Source organism: Tachypleus tridentatus, chromosome 6 (genome assembly GCF_004210375.1).
Source record: "Tachypleus tridentatus isolate NWPU-2018 chromosome 6, ASM421037v1, whole genome shotgun sequence".
Classification (NCBI taxonomy): domain Eukaryota; kingdom Metazoa; phylum Arthropoda; class Merostomata; order Xiphosura; family Limulidae; genus Tachypleus; species Tachypleus tridentatus.
The window spans coordinates 163,309,718-163,322,208 of record NC_134830.1 but is presented as its reverse complement, the minus strand read 5'-3'; the positions used below and the strand labels follow the sequence as shown (position 1 = coordinate 163,322,208).

At 30.2% G+C, this 12,491-nt stretch overlaps 1 protein-coding gene across 6 annotated transcripts in view; it reads left to right on the top strand.

Moving 5' to 3' along the window:
* The window catches only part of LOC143254330 (histone-lysine N-methyltransferase MECOM-like), a 207,551-nt gene that overhangs the window by 142,264 nt on the left and 52,796 nt on the right, over positions 1–12,491 (top strand). The window lies entirely within an intron of this gene.

Below are 12,491 nucleotides of genomic sequence, written 5' to 3'. Positions count from 1 at the left end.
TTACATTTTTCTAAAAAAAGAGATTAAAGTTATTCTTGAAAGACTTACGGTATAAAACCAACTTGCCCACAAATTTATAACATTTGATTATATTTTGGGATTTAAATGCACTTTTTAAAAATTATGTAAATATATATTTGAGAATTATTCATACAGTTTTTAAATTTTATTCAATTGAATTTTACTCTTTTACTCAAAATAATTTGCTACGATGATATATCTTATTTTATACTTAATACAACTCATATAGGTTTAATAAATCAATACCAGTTATCGCTAGTGCATCATCAGTTTTGTTTTTTAATTTCGCGCAAAGCTACTCGAGGGCTATCTGCGATAGCCGTCCCTAATTAGGAGTGTAAGACTAGAGGGAAGGCAGCTAGTCATCAGCACCCATCGCTAACTCTTGGGTACTCTTTTACCAACGAATAGTGGGATTGATCAAACATTATAACACTTCCACGGCTGAAAGGGCGAGGATGTTTGGACGGCCGGGGATGCAAACCCGTGACTCTCAGATTACGAGTCGCATGCCTTAACCCATCTGGTCATGCCGGGCCAATGCATCAGAAGAAGAAACAATTTTAGTTGGTATACATACGATGTATATTTTTATTTAAACACATTTTGAATTTGTGCTGCCATCTAGGCAGTAGGTTGTAAAGTTTAGCATATTAAACGTAAATTTATAATATGTTTTAAAAAATAGAGGTAGAAGTTCGAGATAATAAAGAATTAAGAATTAGAAGGATATAATTACTAAACTAAAACATACCAAACAAGTATAAGCGTAGCACAGCATCTGAAGTTAGGTATCTTATGTTTTAATAGATGGCACTTATATTTTTAAAGCAATTACATTTTGCAAACTTTCGTGATGACGAGAAACCCACTTGAAGTAAAAATGTATTCTCGAGACGACTGGTATGAAATAAAATATTAAGCTGGGAACAAAGAAAATACTTTGAAAACTATATAAAATTAGGAATATTTAAACATCTGTACTGGAAGCAAAATAATTAAAAGTTGATAAAGGAAAATACAGGTTGAAAACAGAGGACTTTTGCCTGCATTCCTTATTTCAAGTAATGTTAGAAACTAAAATAAGACTACTATGAAGACAAGATACTTGAAAATTTTACTAGTGACTAACTTTGTGAAAGACCACAAAATATACAACTTATTTATGCAACTAATATAATTCACATGCTTCATAAAAACACAAAAATGTAGAAGGCAAGTAAAATGTCTTTTTTGTTTGAATTTCGTGCAAAACCACACGAGGACTAATTGTGCTAGTCGTCCCTAATTTAACAGTGAAAGATTAGAGAGAAGATAGGTAGTCGTCACCACCTATCGTCAACTCTTGAGGTACTCTTTTTACCAACAAATAATGATCATCACACTATAATACTTCCTGCTTCCATGGCTGTAAGGATGAACACGTTTGGTGAAATGGGGCTTCGAACCCCCGACCTTCAGATTGCGAGTCCATCTCCCTAAGAACTTGGCCATAAGTAAAACGGTGGGGGGGGGAAGGAGTTATAAAAAAGTAAGACAGAAAAAATACTATTTTGGATACTGTTCCCAACGAAAAGATTGGACAATGATTGTGTTTGTATCTCAGAACGGCTGGTATGGGTATTAACACTTTTATTGATAAGCAGAGAACAACGTTTCGTTAACCTGAAGATGACCTAGGAATGTCGAAACGTTGTTCTAGTCTATATCACCCACCGCCAATTCTTGGGCTACTCTTTTAGCAATGAATAATAAGATTGATCGCCATATTAGAAAACATCCACGAATGAAAGGCCTAACATATTCGGTAACAGAATTTGAACCCGCGATACTCAGGTTGCGAGTCGAGCGTCATAAACCACCAGGTCATATAATATTGCAAAGATAAAAAAACCGAAATTTAAGAACAACGAATACATACAAAAATGAAAATTCGAACAGTAGACTAAACTTCACTAGATAAAAGTCAAGGATTTCAGCTATTTAAAATATAGATAACAATCATGCAAAGGAGAAATGTTAGAATGAATGTTTCAGTTTTAGAACAGAAGTATTCTAGAAGAAACCTGACTTATAAAAATATAGAATTAAAACAGAAACGGCAAGCTTCTGATTTCCCCGGTGGAACAGTAGATAATTAAATGTCGCTATCAGGAACATATGAATGGGCAGAATTCTTTACAGTAGGTATCTGTAACTTGATGACGATAAATTTTAAAAACATATTAAAACTAATCAAACTTGTATGCAACTGTTCATTACACCTTTGGTTAGCACAGTTGCATTCAGAGCTTTGAATAATTGACAAGACAATTTGTTTCTTCTTTACAATGTTATTACAATATAATTTGTGATATGTTTACTTTAAAATTCACTACTATACGTTATTTATGGCTAAACTCATAATCATACAGTCTATACCTATCAGTTTTTATCTCACTAAACTTTCAAATTATATAATTAACTAACAATGTTTTTTTCTATCTAACCTAAACGACATTTTATACCCGTATTTGTGGAATGGCAGTGGTTTTGCTCCATGAAAGTACAAAAAGTAAAACTGATAATTTATTATTATTCACTTGTTTTTAGTTGTAGTCTAAAGTTGTCATAAAATTCAAATTTATATATATACTGGTATATATTACATATATAAATAATATTGCTATATAAATAGGCAGATCGACATGCCTATGTCCATGAAGAAGGTGACTATTTCAAATTAAATTGGTAGTAAGTCATTTTGTAAAGATGGTTATCTGTTTAGATATGTATTATATATATCTAAATATACATTATAATATATACATCTAAATACATATTATATTATCTATCTACCTAAATATACATATATATATAATATACTTAGTTTAATTTTGTAGATAAATGAAAGAAAAAGTAAACAAATAAATCGAAAATTTTTATAGTTCATTTAATGAAATATATATATATATAATTGCATGCGTTAATATATTTCATCGAACCTGTGGTCTATTATACATTAACCACCGATATCACTTGATTTACACGGAGAAACAAAACTTGTTTGTTGGTGATGTGAAACGTTATGTAACTTTCTAACGCTATTTTTATTCTAATTCATTGCTATTTGAACTTGTAAAATAGTCTTGTATTTCGTAATCAAATTTGTTTATTAACTAGATGGTAACGTTGGAGTAGAGGTCGTTGTTTTTTTCAAAATATGTGTTCGTAATATCATCGTCCGCTGATTAACTAGTTGAAACTCTGTATCAGTAAGTGGACATATGGTGGTTTCGTTTCTCTAAGAAGTAATCACAGCGGAAAGATCACGTGATTGGTGACGACGAGGTAGGAACTGAAGTTTTATGAGAAATAAACGGCGAAAATGGACAGTATAGTGAGTTCTTATTATACTAGTTATCCGTTGTAATGACAGTATAGTGAGTTCTTATTATACTAGTTATCCGTTGTAATGAGAGTATAGTGAGTTCTTATTATATTAGTTATCCGTTGTAATGAGAGTATAGTGAGTTCTTATTATACTAGTTATGCGTTTTAATGAGAGAATAGTGAGTTCTTATTATACTAGTTATGCGTTGTAATGACAGTATAGTGAGTTCTTATTATACTAGTTATCCGTTGTAATGAGAGTATAATGAGTTCTTATTATACTAGTTATGCGTTTTAATGAGAGTATAGTGAGTTCTTATTATACTAGTTATGCGTTGTAATGACAATATAGTGAGTTCTTATTATACTAGTTATGCGTTGTAATGACAATATAGTGAGTTCTTATTATACTAGTTATCCGTTGTAATGACAGTATAGTGAGTTCTTATTATACTAGTTATCCGTTGTAATGACAGTATAGTGAGTTCTTATTATACTAGTTATGCGTTGTAATGAGAGTATAGTGAGTTCTTATTATACTAGTTATCCGTTGTAATGACAGTATAGTGAGTTCTTATTATACTAGTTATGCGTTTTAATGACAGTATAGTGAGTTCTTATTATACTAGTTATGCGTTGTAATGACAGTATAGTGAGTTCTTATTATATTAGTTATCCGTTGTAATGACAGTATAGTGAGTTCTTATTATACTAGTTATCCGTTGTAATGACAGTATAGTGAGTTCTTATTATACTAGTTATGCGTTGTAATGACAGTATAGTGAGTTCTTATTATACTAGTTATGCGTTGTAATGAGAGTATAGTGAGTTCTTATTATACTAGTTATGCGTTGTAATGACAGTATAGTGAGTTCTTATTATACTAGTTATCCGTTGTAATGAGAGTATAGTGAGTTCTTATTATACTAGTTATCCGTTGTAATGACAGTATAGTGAGTTCTTATTATACTAGTTATGCGTTGTAATGACAGTATAGTGAGTTCTTATTATACTAGTTATCCGTTGTAATGACAGTATAGTGAGTTCTTATTATACTAGTTATCCGTTGTAATGACAGTATAGTGAGTTCTTATTATACTAGTTATCCGTTGTAATGACAGTATAGTGAGTTCTTATTATACTAGTTATCCGTTGTAATGAGAGTATAGTGAGTTCTTATTATACTAGTTATCCGTTGTAATGACAGTATAGTGAGTTCTTATTATACTAGTTATGCGTTGTAATGACAGTATAGTGAGTTCTTATTATACTAGTTATGCGTTGTAATGACAGTATAGTGAGTTCTTATTATACTAGTTATCCGTTGTAATGACAGTATAGTGAGTTCTTATTATACTAGTTATCCGTTGTAATGAGAGTATAGTGAGTTCTTATTATACTAGTTATCCGTTGTAATGACAGTATAGTGAGTTCTTATTATACTAGTTATCCGTTGTAATGACAGTATAGTGAGTTCTTATTATACTAGTTATGCGTTGTAATGAGAGTATAGTGAGTTCTTATTATACTAGTTATCCGTTGTAATGACAGTATAGTGAGTTCTTATTATACTAGTTATCCGTTGTAATGACAGTATAGTGAGTTCTTATTATACTAGTTATGCGTTGTAATGACAGTATAGTGAGTTCTTATTATACTAGTTATGCGTTGTAATGACAGTATAGTGAGTTCTTATTATACTAGTTATGCGTTGTAATGACAGTATAGTGAGTTCTTATTATACTAGTTATGCGTTGTAATGACAGTATAGTGAGTTCTTATTATACTAGTTATCCGTTGTAATGACAGTATAGTGAGTTCTTATTATACTAGTTATCCGTTGTAATGACAGTATAGTGAGTTCTTATTATACTAGTTATCCGTTGTAATGACAGTATAGTGAGTTCTTATTATACTAGTTATGCGTTGTAATGACAGTATAGTGAGTTCTTATTATACTAGTTATGCGTTGTAATGACAGTATAGTGAGTTCTTATTATACTAGTTATGCGTTGTAATGACAGTATAGTGAGTTCTTATTATACTAGTTATCCGTTGTAATGACAGTATAGTGAGTTCTTATTATACTAGTTATCCGTTGTAATGACAGTATAGTGAGTTCTTATTATACTAGTTATCCGTTGTAATGACAGTATAGTGAGTTCTTATTATACTAGTTATCCGTTGTAATGACAGTATAGTGAGTTCTTATTATACTAGTTATCCGTTGTAATGACAGTATAGTGAGTTCTTATTATACTAGTTATGCGTTGTAATGACAGTATAGTGAGTTCTTATTATACTAGTTATGCGTTGTAATGACAGTATAGTGAGTTCTTATTATACTAGTTATCCGTTGTAATGACAGTATAGTGAGTTCTTATTATACTAGTTATCCGTTGTAATGACAGTATAGTGAGTTCTTATTATACTAGTTATCCGTTGTAATGACAGTATAGTGAGTTCTTATTATACTAGTTATCCGTTGTAATGACAGTATAGTGAGTTCTTATTATACTAGTTATGCGTTGTAATGACAGTATAGTGAGTTCTTATTATACTAGTTATCCGTTGTAATGACAGTATAGTGAGTTCTTATTATACTAGTTATCCGTTGTAATGACAGTATAGTGAGTTCTTATTATACTAGTTATCCGTTGTAATGACAGTATAGTGAGTTCTTATTATACTAGTTATCCGTTGTAATGACAGTATAGTGAGTTCTTATTATACTAGTTATGCGTATAGTGAGTTCTTATTATACTAGTGACAGTATAGTGAGTTCTTATTATACTAGTTATCCGTTGTAATGACAGTATAGTGAGTTCTTATTATACTAGTTATGCGTTGTAATGACAGTATAGTGAGTTCTTATTATACTAGTTATCCGTTGTAATGACAGTATAGTGAGTTCTTATTATACTAGTTATGCGTTGTAATGACAGTATAGTGAGTTCTTATTATACTAGTTATCCGTTGTAATGACAGTATAGTGAGTTCTTATTATACTAGTTATGCGTTGTAATGACAGTATAGTGAGTTCTTATTATACTAGTTATCCGTTGTAATGACAGTATAGTGAGTTCTTATTATACTAGTTAGTAATGACAGTATAGTGAGTTCTTATTATACTAGTTATCCGTTGTAATGACAGTATAGTGAGTTCTTATTATACTAGTTATCCGTTGTAATGACAGTATAGTGAGTTCTTATTATACTAGTTATCCGTTGTAATGACAGTATAGTGAGTTCTTATACTAGTTTATACAGTATAGTAGTTATACCGTTGTAATGACAGTATAGTGAGTTCTTATTATACTAGTTATGCGTTGTAATGACAGTATAGTGAGTTCTTATTATACTAGTTATGCGTTGTAATGACAGTATAGTGAGTTCTTATTATACTAGTTATGCGTTGTAATGACAGTATAGTGAGTTCTTATTATACTAGTTATCCGTTGTAATGACAGTATAGTGAGTTCTTATTATACTAGTTATCCGTTGTAATGACAGTATAGTGAGTTCTTATTATACTAGTTATCCGTTGTAATGACAGTATAGTGAGTTCTTATTATACTAGTTATGCGTTGTAATGACAGTATAGTGAGTTCTTATTATACTAGTTATCCGTTGTAATGACAGTATAGTGAGTTCTTATTATACTAGTTATCCGTTGTAATGACAGTATAGTGAGTTAGTTATCGTTGTAATGACAGTATAGTGAGTTCTTATTATACCGTTGTAATGACAGTATAGTGAGTTCTTATTATACTAGTTATCCGTTGTAATGACAGTATAGTGAGTTCTTATTATACTAGTTATCCGTTGTAATGACAGTATAGTGAGTTCTTATTATACTAGTTATCCGTTGTAATGACAGTATAGTGAGTTCTTATTATACTAGTTATGCGTTGTAATGACAGTATAGTGAGTTCTTATTATACTAGTTATCCGTTGTAATGACAGTATAGTGAGTTCTTATTATACTAGTTATCCGTTGTAATGACAGTATAGTGAGTTCTTATTATACTAGTTATCCGTTGTAATGACAGTATAGTGAGTTCTTATTATACTAGTTATGCGTTGTAATGACAGTATAGTGAGTTCTTATTATACTAGTTATCCGTTGTAATGACAGTATAGTGAGTTCTTATTATACTAGTTATCCGTTGTAATGACAGTATAGTGAGTTCTTATTATACTAGTTATGCGTTGAGTAATGAGAGTATAGTGAGTTCTTATTATACTAGTTATCCGTTGTAATGACAGTATAGTGAGTTCTTATTATACTAGTTATGCGTTGTAATGACATGACAGTATAGTGAGTTCTTATTATACTAGTTATCCGTTGTAATGACAGTATAGTGAGTTCTTATTATACTAGTTATCCGTTGTAATGACAGTATAGTGAGTTCTTATTATACTAGTTATCCGTTGTAATGACTAGTTAGTATAGTGAGTTCTTATTATACTAGTTATCCGTTGTAATGACAGTATAGTGAGTTCTTATTATACTAGTTATGCGTTGTAATGACAGTATAGTGAGTTCTTATTATACTAGTTATCCGTTGTAATGACAGTATAGTGAGTTCTTATTATACTAGTTATGCGTTGTAATGACAGTATAGTGAGTTCTTATTATACTAGTTATCCGTTGTAATGACAGTATAGTGAGTTCTTATTATACTAGTTATCCGTTGTAATGACAGTATAGTGAGTTCTTATTATACTAGTTATCCGTTGTAATGACAGTATAGTGAGTTCTTATTATACTAGTTATCCGTTGTAATGACAGTATAGTGAGTTCTTATTATACTAGTTATGCGTTGTAATGACAGTATAGTGAGTTCTTATTATACTAGTTATGCGTTGTAATGACAGTATAGTGAGTTCTTATTATACTAGTTATCCGTTGTAATGACAGTATAGTGAGTTCTTATTATACTAGTTATCCGTTGTAATGACAGTATAGTGAGTTCTTATTATACTAGTTATCCGTTGTAATGAGAGTATAGTGAGTTCTTATTATACTAGTTATCCGTTGTAATGACAGTATAGTGAGTTCTTATTATACTAGTTATGCGTTTTAATGAGAGTATAGTGAGTTCTTATTATACTAGTTATCCGTTGTAATGACAGTATAGTGAGTTCTTATTATATTAGTTATCCGTTGTAATGACAGTATAGTGAGTTCTTATTATACTAGTTATCCGTTGTAATGAGAGTATAGTGAGTTCTTATTATACTAGTTATGCGTTGTAGTGACAATATAGTGAGTTCTTATTATACTAGTTATCCGTTGTAATGACAGTATAGTGAGTTCTTATTATACTAGTTATCCGTTGTAATGACAGTATAGTGAGTTCTTATTATACTAGTTATGCGTTGTAATGACAGTATAGTGAGTTCTTATTATACTAGTTATGCGTTGTAATGACAGTATAGTGAGTTCTTATTATACTAGTTATCCGTTGTAATGACAGTATAGTGAGTTCTTATTATATTAGTTATGCGTTGTAATGACAGTATAGTGAGTTCTTATTATACTAGTTATGCGTTTTAATGACAGTATAGTGAGTTCTTATTATACTAGTTATCCGTTGTAATGACAGTATAGTGAGTTCTTATTATACTAGTTATCCGTTGTAATGACAGTATAGTGAGTTCTTATTATACTAGTTATGCGTTGTAATGACAGTATAGTGAGTTCTTATTATACTAGTTATGCGTTTTAATGAGAGTATAGTGAGTTCTTATTATACTAGTTATCCGTTGTAATGACAGTATAGTGAGTTCTTATTATACTAGTTATGCGTTTTAATGAGAGTATAGTGAGTTCTTATTATACTAGTTATGCGTTGTAATGACAGTATAGTGAGTTCTTATTATATTAGTTATCCGTTGTAATGACAGTATAGTGAGTTCTTATTATACTAGTTATCCGTTGTAATGACAGTATAGTGAGTTCTTATTATACTAGTTATGCGTTGTAATGACAGTATAGTGAGTTCTTATTATACTAGTTATGCGTTGTAATGAGAGTATAGTGAGTTCTTATTATACTAGTTATGCGTTGTAATGACAGTATAGTGAGTTCTTATTATACTAGTTATGCGTTTTAATGAGAGTATAGTGAGTTCTTATTATACTAGTTATCCGTTGTAATGACAGTATAGTGAGTTCTTATTATATTAGTTATCCGTTGTAATGAGAGTATAGTGAGTTCTTATTATACTAGTTATGCGTTTTAATGAGAGTATAGTGAGTTCTTATTATACTAGTTATCCGTTGTAATGACAGTATAGTGAGTTCTTATTATATTAGTTATGCGTTGTAATGACAGTATAGTGAGTTCTTATTATACTAGTTATGCGTTGTAATGAGAGTATAGTGAGTTCTTATTGTACTAGTTATGCGTTGTAATGAGAGTATAGTGATATCTTATTATACTAGTTATGCATTTTAATGAGAGTATAGTGAGTTCTTATTATACTAGTTATCCGTTGTAATGACAGTATAGTGAGTTCTTATTATACTAGTTATCCGTTGTAATGACAGTATAGTGAGTTCTTATTATACTAGTTATCCGTTGTAATGACAGTATAGTGAGTTCTTATTATATTAGTTATCCGTTGTAATGAGAGTATAGTGAGTTCTTATTATACTAGTTATCCGTTGTAATGACAGTATAGTGAGTTCTTATTATACTAGTTATGCGTTGTAATGACAGTATAGTGAGTTCTTATTATACTAGTTATCCGTGTAATGACAGTATAGTGAGTTCTTATTATATTAGTTATGCGTTGTAATGACAGTATAGTGAGTTCTTATTATACTAGTTATCCGTTGTAATGACAGTATAGAGAGTTCTTATTATATTAGTTATCCGTTGTAATGAGAGTATAGTGAGTTCTTATTATACTAGTTATCCGTTGTAATGACAGTATAGTGAGTTCTTATTATACTAGTTATGCGTTGTAATGACAGTATAGTGAGTTCTTATTATACTAGTTATGCGTTGTAATGACAGTATAGTGAGTTCTTATTATACTAGTTATCCGTTGTAATGACAGTATAGTGAGTTCTTATTATATTAGTTATCCGTTGTAATGAGAGTATAGTGAGTTCTTATTATACTAGTTATCCGTTGTAATGACAGTATAGTGAGTTCTTATTATATTAGTTATCCGTTGTAATGAGAGTATAGTGAGTTCTTATTATACTAGTTATGCGTTTTAATGAGAGTATAGTGAGTTCTTATTATACTAGTTATCCGTTGTAATGACAGTATAGTGAGTTCTTATTATATTAGTTATGCGTTGTAATGACAGTATAGTGAGTTCTTATTATACTAGTTATGCGTTGTAATGAGAGTATAGTGAGTTCTTATTATACTAGTTATGCGTTGTAATGAGAGTATAGTGATATCTTATTATACTAGTTATGCGTTTTAATGAGAGTATAGTGAGTTCTTATTATACTAGTTATCCGTTGTAATGACAGTATAGTGAGTTCTTATTATACTAGTTATCCGTTGTAATGAGAGTATAGTGAGTTCTTATTATATTAGTTATCCGTTGTAATGACAATATAGTGAGTTCTTATTATACTAGTTATGCGTTGTAATGACAGTATAGTGAGTTCTTATTATACTAGTTATGCGTTTTAATGACAGTATAGTGAGTTCTTATTATACTAGTTATGCGTTGTAATGACAGTATAGTGAGTTCTTATTATACTAGTTATGCGTTGTAATGACAGTATAGTGAGTTCTTATTATATTAGTTATCCGTTGTAATGAGAGTATAGTGAGTTCTTATTATACTAGTTATGCGTTGTAATGACAGTATAGTGAGTTCTTATTATACTAGTTATGCGTTGTAATGAGAGTATAGTGAGTTCTTATTATACTAGTTATCCGTTGTAATGACAGTATAGTGAGTTCTTATTATACTAGTTATCCGTTGTAATGACAGTATAGTGAGTTCTTATTATACTAGTTATCCGTTGTAATGAGAGTATAGTGAGTTCTTATTATACTAGTTATCCGTTGTAATGACAGTATAGTGAGTTCTTATTATACTAGTTATGCGTTTTAATGAGAGTATAGTGAGTTCTTATTATATTAGTTATCCGTTGTAATGACAGTATAGTGAGTTCTTATTATATTAGTTATCCGTTGTAATGACAGTATAGTGAGTTCTTATTATACTAGTTATCCGTTGTAATGAGAGTATAGTGAGTTCTTATTATACTAGTTATGCGTTGTAGTGACAATATAGTGAGTTCTTATTATACTAGTTATCCGTTGTAATGAGAGTATAGTGAGTTCTTATTATACTAGTTATCCGTTGTAATGACAGTATAGTGAGTTCTTATTATACTAGTTATGCGTTGTAATGACAGTATAGTGAGTTCTTATTATACTAGTTATGCGTTGTAATGACAGTATAGTGAGTTCTTATTATACTAGTTATCCGTTGTAATGACAGTATAGTGAGTTCTTATTATATTAGTTATGCGTTGTAATGACAGTATAGTGAGTTCTTATTATACTAGTTATCCGTTGTAATGACAGTATAGTGAGTTCTTATTATACTAGTTATCCGTTGTAATGACAGTATAGTGAGTTCTTATTATACTAGTTATCCGTTGTAATGACAGTATAGTGAGTTCTTATTATACTAGTTATGCGTTGTAATGACAGTATAGTGAGTTCTTATTATACTAGTTATGCGTTTTAATGAGAGTATAGTGAGTTCTTATTATACTAGTTATCCGTTGTAATGACAGTATAGTGAGTTCTTATTATACTAGTTATGCGTTGTAATGAGAGTATAGTGAGTTCTTATTATACTAGTTATGCGTTGTAATGACAGTATAGTGAGTTCTTATTATACTAGTTATCCGTTGTAATGACAGTATAGTGAGTTCTTATTATACTAGTTATGCGTTGTAATGAGAGTATAGTGAGTTCTTATTATACTAGTTATCCGTTGTAATGACAGTATAGTGAGTTCTTATTATACTAGTTATCCGTTGTAATGAGAGTATAGTGAGTTCTTATTATACTAGTTATGCGTTGTAATGACAGTATA